Source organism: Lathamus discolor, chromosome 5 (assembly GCF_037157495.1).
Source record: "Lathamus discolor isolate bLatDis1 chromosome 5, bLatDis1.hap1, whole genome shotgun sequence".
In the NCBI taxonomy this organism is placed as follows: Eukaryota; Metazoa; Chordata; class Aves; order Psittaciformes; family Psittacidae; genus Lathamus; species Lathamus discolor.
The window spans coordinates 57,701,146-57,714,297 of record NC_088888.1 but is presented as its reverse complement, the minus strand read 5'-3'; the positions used below and the strand labels follow the sequence as shown (position 1 = coordinate 57,714,297).

At 43.2% G+C, this 13,152-nt stretch overlaps 1 long non-coding RNA gene across 5 annotated transcripts in view; it reads left to right on the top strand.

Moving 5' to 3' along the window:
• The window catches only part of LOC136015260 (uncharacterized), a 149,528-nt gene that overhangs the window by 114,711 nt on the left and 21,665 nt on the right, over positions 1-13,152 (top strand). For 2 of the 5 annotated variants that reach the window (XR_010613134.1, XR_010613132.1), the window contains one exon: positions 6,985-9,791. The exons of the other annotated variants lie outside the window; for them this stretch is intronic. This is a non-coding gene — a long non-coding RNA (uncharacterized LOC136015260). Of the gene's footprint in view, positions 1-6,984; positions 9,792-13,152 lie in introns of those variants that run through there. 5 annotated transcript variants of the gene reach the window in all.

The window sequence follows — 13,152 nt, the reverse complement described above, 5'->3', positions numbered from 1 at the left end:
ATGCCGTGCATAAGTGGGAAAATGCAAACAGAAAGCTGGGAACAGTTCCTGAAAAGGTGAACACAACCTGAGGAGTTGGCACAAACACATCAAGTTTTGCCTGCTTACAAAAACCTTTGCTGGAACACTGATTGCTGTAGAGTTACTTGAGCTACTTAAAATTACTAGTAACAAAAATCTAGAAATGGCTTTCAACTGTGTCTGTGAGCCATAAACTACAATCCCACTCATTAACTGCCTTCTGTGATGGTGAAGTGACTTGACTGAAAGTACTGAGAAGCAGCAGAACAAAGCAATTGCATAAAAAAGCTCAGCATGATCAGGCAACCAGTTCTGTCAGGAAAACTTGAAAGTTTAAGAAGCCTTAAAATATATATGTTAAAAGATAATTTGGAAGATCAGCAAGAGATAAAAGACATTAAAAACATTAAAAACCTAAGCCTTCTGCACAGGCTGAATTCTTGGTGCCCCTGGATTATTGCTACCAGGTGTGGCAAAATTTTGAATGAAGCTTTTTCTCCTGGAAACTTCAGGGTTTTCAAGTTCTGCCCAAATTATCCTTGAGATTGGATGAGTTAGAGAGAAACCTAAAGAGACCTAATATAAGGAAATGTGGTTTTAAGGAGGGGGGGAATAGAAAAACCAAGAAGGTGTAAAGTCATTAAATTTTATGTCAAGACATTTACCATTACATTCTTTTTATTTATTTTTTTCCTTTTTACACATATCCCTAATTTTGGTAAGCTGTTAATTGGCTGTTTTGCAGTTCGATATGTGATATTTACTTTTGCTTTGAATACAGATGTCCCTGAGAGTTAAGGTTCATGCTCTAATTGTCTATTTAGCAACTGCATATCGCCTTTTAATACGGAGGCTCTGATCACAACCCTGAGAATTAAATTTGTTTCTTGATCTTCTTTTAACAGTATCTTTGCAATTGTATCAAGTTAAATATTCAGAAGCAATCTTCATTTGTCCATATTGTATTTGTCATATTTCTGAAAGCTTTTATTCTTGGCAATAGTTGCAAGACTTTTATTACCCCTGTGCTTGCAGTCACACTGCCTTTCACACACTCAAGATGTTATATGTAATTGGTAGCAGACAGCCTGTTTGAGTAAAATCTGAGACAGTGACCAGCTTAAAATTCACTTACTTGAGCAGCCAGAGCAACCACCTTGTCATGACATTGCGTGAGTTTTGTGTTGTGAACTAGAAGGGCTCCAAGGTGAGTAGCTGGGCTGATGCTGTGCTGGAGGGAGCCCCGGTGGAGGCAAAGAGCTGGGCCACCCCCTGCACAGTTGGCAATGCTCTCTCATTCAGCTAATTAAGCATCATCTGCTCAGCTGTTTTTGCTGGTGTGCTGGCTCAGGCTCACCAGCCTCTTTCAGTAGTGTAAGACTTCAACAAAGGAAGCAACACAGGCCAGGAGCCAGAATTACCCATTGAAGCTGCTGGTGCTTTGCCCTTCTGCAAGTGCTCCTTGAGCATGTGGCATATTATTGGGATTTTTCAAGGGACAGGCAGCTCTGTTTTTCAGTATTTTCCTCGTCCAAGGCTATATGCCTCTTCCAAGTGTGGAAGTCACGCAGGTGTCTGTAGCTGGCAGATTTCACAGGGACTTTGATGGCTGTGCTACAAGCAGAACAGCAATCTGTATTTAGGTGCTGACTGAGGTGCATAATACATGGAGGGTGGTTGTGGGTAACACGGCTATGAAAGTTTAAGGTAATTGTGTGATGCTCAGTGTGTCAGAAAAGGAGGGAGAATCGAATAAGAGAAGGATTATAAGATTGGAGGGGTCAAACCTTGAAGTCTTGTAGGTATAGTTGGACAGAAAATTGTTGCCACATTTGAGGCAGAAATGTTTGTATTTTTGGCAGTGTAAAATGAGAAGCATTTTTTGAAATGGAAATAATGGAAGTGAGATATGTAATGCAGAAAAACAGGGTAGATACATAGCTGGAAACTGGAGAGACACATTCAAATATTGTTAGACCTATTGTGAAGACCTAGTAGGATACCTAAATAGAAAGTGGCCTTGAGGTGCAAGATTTTATGACAGGCAGGATGAATTATACTTTGCACAGAAAAAGCAGGTAGAGGGGGTAGTTTTGAGAAAGATTATTTTGTCCATATTGAGTTTGGGTTATGCTGTTAATTTAGTTTGAATGTCTATGTTCAATTCAAATGGTCTAAAGCTGAGCACCATTATTGCTAATTTCTCCCAGAACCTACACTTTCCTGCCAAAACACAAACCCAGATGTGCTGACACAGCAAGTTTCCACGCTTTGGGCTGGAGCCACCTGATATGATACATTTGGTGCCTCTGAGGAGGGCCAATTTGTTGCTGGCAGTTGATGGTTTCAGCAGGGTTTCACAGAAGACCATCTATCAGAGGCAGCTTGGAAAAGGCTCTGTCTCAGCTTCCCTTGCTCCAGGCCTGAAACCCCCATGAAGGAAATGGATTCAAGGTAGCTAGTTACAGCAGACCTTTTATTGCTACAGCTAATCATCTTGTTTGAGCCAAGGGTGATTGTGCTACTCATCAAACACAAGCTTTGAGGGCAGAGTGCTCCCTACTACCAGGAGATTTCACGTACTGAACTTTGCACAGGCTCAAACTGGTGCTGGGGAGGAACGTGTGTGATTTTGCCTGCTGCTCTTTGGTGCTCTGCTGTGTTGTGTGCCTTACTAGTCATTTTCCTGCCTGCTGAACAACAGGGTGAGGCGGAAAGCTGAGTGCCAGATTGTGGGCAGTAACAAGGGAGGTAGATCTGGCTGGCTCACAAAGTGCTGCCAGCCACCTCAAAAATATATTAAAACCAGAATTCTACTGGAGCTACACGGCTGTCAGATTTCAAAGCACATTGGTCCTTCTGCTTACCTGAGGGAAGGGAAGGCTAGCAGTTCTATGGGCTGCTGCGCTTTTGGCAGGGTCACAATCCATTTATTTTATTTTATTTTTTTTTTTTTGCAGGGCAGTGCCATTTGGCATGAAATACAATAGCAGCCTGATGGTGGTTATTTAGAAAGGGAAAACCACTCAGAGCTGTGGTGGAGTCTGGCTCTGCCAGAATTTCTCCAAGGCTCCATGAGGGTTAGGCTGAAGCTTGAACCACACAAAATATTGATGTAGGAGGGGCAGGCTGTCAGTGTGCCTGCCACTAACCCTGCCTGTAGGTAACACAGGCAGCTGGAGAGATCTGCTGAGGGACATGTTGCACAGCATCAAATTGCCTTCCTAACACTCTACTGTTTCCCCTCAAATGCTTGCTTTGAATAGCTTCTTAGCCTGGCAGGTGCTGCCCAAGTCTGTGCTCCCCCTACCCCCTCCCAGGAAATGCTGAGTCCGGCACTCATCAAAATAAGCAAATACTTGCTTCTGTTCCACCACTGAAAGTGAGAGCACGTGGCTCCTAGTAGCAGCAGTGCAGAACAGGACACAGGGAACCCCAGGCACTAATAATATGCACTTCATCAAGTGCTGCATGGAGAACAAAAACAAGTCAGCAGTGACAACAAAGCCATCCAACAACTGTCTTCTGCAGTGAGCTGCTTCTCACTTGGCTTCTGAAGATAATTTCATGTTGGTTGAGTTAGTAGCTGAGAGCCACTGACAACAGAGCGTGAAAGAATAGCCTTGGTTTAGGGACATAAGCATTAAAAAAGACAAGCTTGAATCAAGTTTTTGTTTCTTTCTCTTTTCTTCTATTTTATTTGTGGTGAATATGAAACAGTAGTGTTTTAAGTATCTACGCAAAGAACTAAGTCTGTTTTCCTCCTCCATGCTGCTTACGCATCATGGCCCACAGTCACTTCCTGCTCTTTTGAGAACTGTTTTGCCCAGTAAGGTAATTCTGGATGTTAGGTTGTGTGGTGGGAAGTAGGAGCTGGTGGAGCACAAAAGTGCTCCAACACCTCTCAGTGTGGTCAGAATTTCTATGTCTGAGATACCAATGGCATATATAGCACAGCACTCCCTTCTAGCACTAGTCCAGCATCAGCTCCCAGGTGCCTCACACACAACAGTTAAAAAGGGGAGCAGGGAAGTGCTTGTATGCATTATTGTATGCAATAACTACAGTGTTCTACATCCCTTGACACTGATGGCACACATGCTAATGGCTTCTGTAGAGGAATGACTGAGATAATGTAGTTGACCTGCTTGTTGTCAGCTGAGGAGTAAATTTGGTAATTTGAAGGTGATATCTCCATCAGGTCCAGTACAGCTCTGGCTGCACGGCCTCCTGACATTCCGAGAACCAGAGCTGAATTCTGAGCCAGTTGTAGTTTGGAAGTGCAGTGGTACTGTCGTACAGGGCTTTCATCCTCATGCCTCTCACTAGTTTACTCTTCCTTTGCTTCCTGTGCTTGAATTCTAATTAATCTTGCCTTGTCTTTCATTTGACTAAAAAATAAGGCTGTTTCTTATACTCTTTTTCATATCCTGTTGATCCCCAAAATCTAATTCCCAAGTCAATATGCTTCATGCAGACAGCAAAGCATTCTGTACCTACATTGGTGCAATCATGGGCAAATAACACACAAGTAAACCTCTCAAAAAATATCAGTGTAGATGTACTGTGGCTGCATAAATGTTGACAGGCTTATATAAAGGAAAGGCTGTGGACTGAGCTTTATACATAAATGTGGAGGTGGTATCCATCCTGCCCTGCTCTTATGATGTGCACATATATTCCCATTCTGCCTTTTACAGTAGTGATAGTTCATCTTTAATAAATCAAAGGCAGCTGTTTCTTGCTTTCATGCTCTCTGAAGGAGAGAATATCAAATAATACCCTAAACAATTCTGACACACAAATAATGTCTGGTGAGAAGTGCTAATGGTAATCTTTTATTTACAGATGTGTTGAGAAATATGCAAGGTAATGAGTTTATCTTAGCTTTTCCTCACAGGAGGAGAATAAGATTAGAGGCATATTCTCCGTTCATCCTCTAGCTCCAAAGGAGTCTGGTTTCCTCTCATCCTTCAAAGAAACCTCTTTACACTTGTCTAGCCAGGACAGTTTCTAACATGCCTCTTTTGTTATGCCCGGGCACCCTGGTGACTCAGCTGACACTGATACGAGTGTTTCTCTTTCCAGTCTGCTCCTGCATGCCTGCCATATGGGCTGACGCCTGTCAGCTGGCCAGAGCGCTGCTGCTGGAGCACCTCCCGGATCAGTGGGCTCCTGGTCATGCAGCAAGGGCTTGGCACGAGTTGCAGGCTGTTGGCATTCTCCTGGTCTTGATCTGAGATTACTTGACATACCTTGAATCTTTGGAGATGATGCCAGAAGGAAGAACAGGACTTGTGAGATAGCAAAGAGCAAATATGATGTGAAATCAGTCATTTTGGTGTTTTTCAAATGGAGAGGTTTGATTTTTCTTTTACACCTTGGTTTCTTCATCTTGCAGCAATAGAAGTTCCCATTTACAGCTTTTGTCTCAACTCTTGCTGCTGTTTCAACAGCTCTGTGGGTTTCTTTAGCCAAGAGAGGTTCGGTACTCTGTGTCATGATAAAAGACTCTTCATGCCACTGTGCAGCCTTACCTCGTAGTACTGGTAAAATGGCATTGTCACGATTGTGAAAACTACTGATACTGGTGTTAGGTTTCTGAAAATGATCAAAAGAAGAGTTCTTTTTATTTATTTATTTATTTATTTATTTATTTATTTATTAGGTTCCTGGGTGTCATTTCTTTGAAGGAGTCCTCCCAATTGGAGTATTACATAAATGCTATACCTTTTGTAAGGGCATACTTGTATAAGGCATCCTCATTTACAAAATCGTAACTTGTTTCAAAGATCAAAATACTTCATATGGCTGTTTTCCCACCCCCTTTTATACATGAAACCAGTTCTTGTAAAGCTCCTTTTTTCTTGCTTTCAGTGCTGCCTTCTCCAGGTCCCACTAACTAAATTATTCAAAATTGTCCAAAAAAACCCTCTGTGTTTTTCTGTTCTGTGTCTCACTGAAAGCTTTACAAATGAAGACAGCTAAAGACATAAACAGTGTGCAAACAGTACATCTCTGAGATTTGCATATACTAAGAAATTTACCAGTCTTGTTTCTGAAGAAAAGTAGGGATGAATCACCCTCTGGAGGGACCTTTTTCTCTCCACTGACTCTAGAGGAACTTTAGCTTCATGTCAGGCAGCTGAAGTCATAGGTAGCATTCATCTGATCCAAGAAAGAAAAATCCTTTTCTGAAAGAGAGATCAAGCTGGTACTCAAACACAGAATAATGGGAAGTGAAGCATGCAGATACCACATGAAGAGCAGAGGTAGGGACTAAGAATCAACCATGTAAAGTAGTTTGGAGAGGTATGGTAACACTTCACAGGGGTATGAAACCAGTTGACTGGCAAAAGGATGATGTCTTTTTCACCACAGATAATGTTTGAAAGTAGAAGGGATGTTTTGTACCTCTTAATCAAGATCACAACTGATACTTTGTTCCCTGCAGCTGCTGTCCGTGCAGCCAGTAGCAGACAGCTCCCTGCTAGCTTTGCCCCTTCTCTGGGAGCCTAGGACTCACTGCTCGAATGATGTACGCCAGCTCCAGTCCAGAAGCCATTTAAAAACATTTACAGAACTGTGATAACATGACTGAATCCTCTTCTGTGCATATATGAATGCAGCATACAGCTGTCTGCAATTCATAGACTCACAGAGTAACTCAGAAAGTACCTTGTCGGTTGTCTAGTCAAGCCCCTGAGCAAAGTAGGGCCAGCCAAATCAGGTTGCTAAAGACTGTGTCCAGTCAAGTTCTGATATCCCCAGGGATGGAGACTCCTTAGTTTCTTCGAGCAGCAAGTTCCATTGTTTGATCATCCTCATTAGTGGTGAAGAAAGGAAATATTCTGCTACCTAGTTGGAATATTCTTGTTCCAGCTTGTGCCTGTTGCCTCTCATCTTGTTGTTGTGTATCTTCCAGAAAAGCTTGTATTTGTATTTTCTATACATTCTCATTAGGTAACTGCAGACAGCAATATGATGCCTACCTGAAGCCTTCTCTTAATGCTGAAGAAGTCCAGCTCCCTGACCAGCTTAATGCCCTGTCCTGGGTTCAGCCAATAATAACAGCCAATGAACTCAATTGTATGCTGTTGCCTGCTATGTAGCCCACCAAGTAGATGTCTTCAGGCCACCAGTGACTGGCCCTGACTCCATCTGACCATCATCCCGACAAAGAATGAACTTCGATGAAACCAGATGAGTTCTGCGGTGTCATCAGCAGACAACAATCCAACACTGCACACACTCTCTCCTGCTCTGAAAGACTGTTACAAGAAATGAAGCCCGACATCATGGACCGGACGAACTCAGCAGCTTTATAGGGATTGGTCCATGAACTAAGGAATGATCTCTCTCTCTCTTTGTGTGTGTGTGTGAGTTATATATATGAGACAAGAGTGATGGTATATTGAAAAATGTGGGATCTGAGCATGATGTGAATGGTATGGAATGAGGGGTGAATACTGTCCTGGGTTCACCAGTAGCAGTCATTTTTCTCCTTCTTAGTAGCTGGTACAGTGCTGTGTTTTTTACTTTTGGCCTTGGAACAGTGCTGATAACACCGATGTTTTTAGTTACTGCTCAGTAATGTTTAGTCTGACCAAGGACTTTGTGAGTCTCATGCTCTTCCAGGGAGGAGGGGAAGCCAGGATGAGGCAGAGACAGGACACCTGACCCAAACTAACCAAAGAGGTATTCCATACCACAGCACATCATGCCCAGGATGTAAACTGAGAGTTACCCTGAAGGGCTAGTTCACTGCTCCTTCAGGCTGGGTATCGGCGGGTGGTATTATTTTCTCTTCTCTTGTTATTTCCCTTATCATTATTATTATTGGTAGTAGCAGCAGTGGTTTGTGTTATACCTTAGTTACTGGACTGTTCTTATCTCAGCCCGTGGGAGTTACATTCTTTCAATTCTCCTCCCCATCCCTCTGAGAGAGGGGACAGGAAGGGGAGGAGTGAGCAAGCGCCTGCGTGGTTCTGGGCTGTCGGCTAGGCTTAAACCACAACATGCCTTTTGCTGAACTCTGGTATGCTGATGTCTGCTTTGTACTGGGGAAGCTAAAACTGAACATAACAGTTCAGGAGTGGTCTCACATGTACTGAAGAGAGGGGAAGGATCACTTTCCTGGACCTGCTGGGTAATGCAACTCAGCATGCAGCAAGATTTTGCTGCAAGGTTACCATGCTGATATATTTAAGTCGCAAATGTTCATCCTGTAGATATGCCATCTATTCACCTAGTTAGACTAGAAGAAACATAGGCAAAAGACATGCCAGTATACATACGAAGCTGGAATCAAACACACAATCCTAATGAACAAATCTCTGATGAATGAAAACTAAACTATATGAAAAAATCTGAGTACAGTTGCCATCACACAACTTGCCGTTCTTAGTGCTTATTTAAAGTACCTTTTCCATAGTCAGCTTTTGAAAATTAATTTCTCATGTTCTTTCCAAATCCACCATAAATTAGGATGAATGATAGGTGTGTTTGAACACCATCCTTTACCTGTGTGTGCTAGAAACATAGTTGGAGGCATTAGTGTCTTTAGCTTATTTCTGTTTGCAAACATCAATTTAAATAACATTTAAATCACACGAAAGACGGTCCACTGGTAAGAAGAGAGATGATCCTAAAAAGGCATAGGACAACTTTTAACCAGTTTGTCTTTTATGAATTTTATATATGTCCTCTACATAAGAAAGACCTTGGTCACAAAGTGGGAATTTTGGAAACGCCAGTGTATAGTACTAAGGGAAAATATGTATTGCTTTCATAGATAACTGCTTAGTAATGAAAGAGCTTTTAGTTTTGTTTCAAAAAATAGCATATGAAGTGGTAAAAGCTAGAGATTCTTGGGGCACTTTTAAATGATGCCCACAGAGACACTACAAACATTAATTTATGATTTTAGCATTTAACAATTTATTGAATATTTTTAAGAAAGAAAGGATGCTCTTATCTTTAAGACTGAAGACTTCTAATTGCAAATATGTAACTACCTACTTTACTAGGAGAAGGCTGTACATTAAGATTTTGGCTACCTTTCTTGCAAGTGGTGATCAAAATGTTTCATAGCAGTTCCAGGTTGCAAGAGAGGCAGTATCTTTCCATTCTTAATAATAAAGTGCTAATGATAAATTGGTGGTAGTAGTAGGCTAAAGCTTTTGAGTGAGACATGATCACATTATATATGCTGATAAAAATATTGAATTAGGGACTATTCTTACAGAAAAAAAATCAAGATCTATATCAGAAGTCTTCTCATTTAAAAACCAAACTGGAATTGATAGTAACCATGATTCTAGTTTATTATAGTTTTATATAGGGATAGCCATAAGTCCAAATTTCATTTAATATCACCATCTATCTTCTCTTTTGTTAATTGAGGAATAGAATAATCAACTTTAATAATTGGTTGGCAAATAATAGCTTTGGGTTTGCAATTGCATCTGCTATTGGCAGGAATTTGTATCCTGATATAATTAAAAATTTAGAGTTGCGGAATTGGTTTTGTTTTTGTAGTAGGCTTAAAATAAACACAAAAATTATACATACGCATTCCCTAATATGAAATATATTGTTATCCTAAATAAGTACTGAAAAATTAAGTAAAGTGAAACTGGCAATATAGGGGAAAGTTCATTTAAAATATATTAGGGAGTCCAAATTGATTCTTGGAAGAATGTAATATATTTGTCACCCTCAATTAAACTAATCTGACAGTTCAATATACTAGCCAAAGCAGCAATTAAAGCACCTCAAATAGAAAGTTCTTAATGTTTATCCTCTTTCTGAATTATTTCACAGTTTAACCCACTTTATGTCTGTTGGTATTTATGAGGTTATACAGATTGACTTGTGAGAAAAATATCCAAAGCATCATTTGTCACACAATGGACCTCTGACAAGCTAATGTATTCTGGATTTAAAGTAAGAATTGTATATCTTTTTTTTTCATTTGTTGTGTAGCCACTCATAAATTGCTTAGAAACAGTGAATCACAGAATCACAGAATCACAGAATCACAGAATCCCAAGGGTTGGAAGGGACCTAAAAAGATCATCTAGTCCAACCCCCCTGCAAGAGCAGGGTAACCTACAGTACATCACACAGGAACTTGTCCAGGCGGGCCTTGAATATCTCCAGTGTAGGAGACTCCACAACCCCCCTGGGCAGCCTGTTCCAGTGCTCTGTCACTCTTACAGTAAAGAAGTTCTTCCTGATGTTAACGTGGAACTTCCTATGTTCCAGTTTACACCCATTGCCCCTTGTCCTATCACTGGATATCACTGAAAAAAGCCTAGCTCCATCATCCTGACACCTACCCTTCACATATTTGTAAACATTGATGAGGTCACCCCTCAGTCTCCTCTTTTGCAAGCTAAAGAGACCCAGCTCCCTCAGCCTCTCCTCATAAGGGAGATGTTCCACTCCCTTAATCATCTTTGTGGCTCTGCGCTGGACTCCTTCAAGCAATTCCCTGTCCTTCTTGAACAGAGGGGCCCAGAACTGGACGCAATATTCCAGATGCGGCCTCACCAAGGCTGAGTAGAGGGGGAGGAGAACCTCTCTTGACCTACTAACCACTCCCTTTCTAATGCACCCTAAGATGCCATTTGCCTTCTTGGCCACAAGAGCACATTGCTGGCTCATGGTCATCCTCCTATCCACCAGGACCCCCAGGTCCCTTTCCCCTTCGCTACTTTCCAGCAGGTCAACCCCCAACCTGTACTGGTACATGGGGTTGTTCTTCCCCAGATGCAAGACTCTACACTTGCCCTTGTTAAATTTCATCAAGTTTCTCCCCGCCCAACTCTCCAGCCTGTCCAGGTCTCGCTGAATGGCAGCACAGTCCTCTGGTGTGTCAGCCACTCCTCCCAGTTTTGTGTCATCAGCAAACTTGCTGAGGGTGCACTCAGTTCCCTCATCCAGGTCATTGATGAAAATATTAAACAGCACCGGTCCCAGCACCGACCCCTGAGGAACTCCACTAGTCACAGACCTCCAGCTAGATTCTGCGCCATTGACCACAACTCTCTGCCTTCTTCCTTTCAACCAGTTCTCGATCCACCTCACTACTTGATCGTCAAGCCCACACTTCCTCAGCTTATCTATGAGGATGCTGTGGGAGACAGTATCAAATGCCTTACTGAAATCAAGAAAAACCACATCTACCGCTCTACCATCATCCCTCCACCTAGTCACTTCCTCATAGAAGGCTATAAGGTTGGTCATACATGACTTCCCCCTCATAAAACCATGTTGGCTGTTCTTAATGACCCCCTCATCCTTGATATGCCTAGTGATGGAGTCAAGAATAAGTTGTTCCATCATCTTTCCAGGGATGGAGGTAAGGCTGACCGGTCTATAATTACCCGGGTCCTCCTTCTTGCCCTTCTTATAGATTGGTGTGACCTTTGCCATCCGCCAATCCTCAGGCACCTCGCCCATTTTCCACGACTTACCAAAGATGATGGAAAGTGGCCTAGCAATGACCTCCGCCAGCTCCCTCAGCACCCGTGGGTGCATTCCATCCGGACCCATCGATTTACAGATGTCCAGTTTGCATAGCTGATCCCTAACCCAATCCTCATCTACCAAAGCAAACTCCTCCTTTGTCCTGACTCCTTCTGGGGCTATAGAAATCCGGGGCCCTCGGGGAGAGTCTGCAGGAGTAAAGACAGAGGCAAAGAAGGCATTCAGCACCTCTGCCTTCTTTATATCCTCTGTCTCCAGGGTACCCACTTCGTTCAGCAGTGGGCCTATATTGCCTCTTGTTTTAGTTTTATTTGCTATGTATTTGAAGAAGCCCTTTCTATTGTCTTTAACCCGACTAGCAAGATTGAGTTCCAAGGAGGCCTTAGCTGTCCTAATTGCCTCCCTACATCCTCTAACAACTGTCCTATATTCCTCCCAAGCGGCCAGCCCCTCCTTCCATAATCCATAGATTCTCCTTTTCCACTTGAGTTTGCCCAGCAGCTCCTTGTTTAACCACGCCGGTCTCCTAGATCCCTTACTTGACTTCCTACTCATTGGGACGCTCCGATCCTGAGCTTGGAAGAAGCGGTCCTTGAATGCTAACCAACTATCTTGAGCCCCTTTACCGCCTAGTACACTTTCCCATGAGACTTCCCTTAGCTGTTGACTGAAGAGGCCAAAGTTGGCCCTTCGGAAATCCAGAACTGTGGCTTTGCTAGGTATTCTATTCCTCCCACACAGGATCCTAAACTCCACCATCTCATGGTCACTGCAGCCAAGGCTGCCATTGACCGTCACCACTTCGACCAAACCCTCCTTGTTGGCGAGTACTAAATCTAGCAGCGCTGCTCCCCTAGTTGGTACGTCCACCATTTGCATTAAGAAATTATCATCAATGCACTCGAGGAACCTCCTAGACTGTGAATGACTGGCTGTGTGAGTCTTCCAGCAAATATCGGGGTAATTAAAGTCCCCCACGACGACTAAGGCATGTAGTCGCGAGGCTACTTCCAGTTGCCTGTAGAAAGCCTCATCAACTCCTTCGTGCTGATCAGGAGGTCTGTAATAGACCCCCACAACTGTATCACCCGTGCCAGTCAGCCCCTTGATTCGTACCCACAGACATTCCACTTGCTCCTCATCCGACCCCGGACAGAACTCAATACATTCTAGTTGCTCTCTCACGTAAAGAGCAACTCCACCACCTCGCTTTGCTGACCTATCTTTCCTAAAAAGGACATAGCCATCCATGACCACATTCCAGTCATGTGAACTGTCCCACCATGTCTCTGTAATCGCCACTAGATCATAACATTTAGCTCCAATACAAGTGCCAGGCTCAGGCATTCGCTGCAGCCAGAGACCTGCACAGCTGCATGTCTGCAGGAAGGCTCAGTCTGGATACCCACATTAGTACTCCCTACAGCTTTCGATCGTGTTGTAACCATGATCTATCTGGTCAATCAATCCGTCTACGTCCCTCAGCACTCCTTCCCCCTCCTGTACTCCAGGCGAGTCCTCTCGATGAGGCGGATGGAACGCTTCCCTGCCCGCTCGCCTGCCCGAGCGAACTGCCGCGCAAACTGCCTCGACCCTCTGCCTCGACGCTCTCTGTTTGCCGGCTCTGTTCGCCGC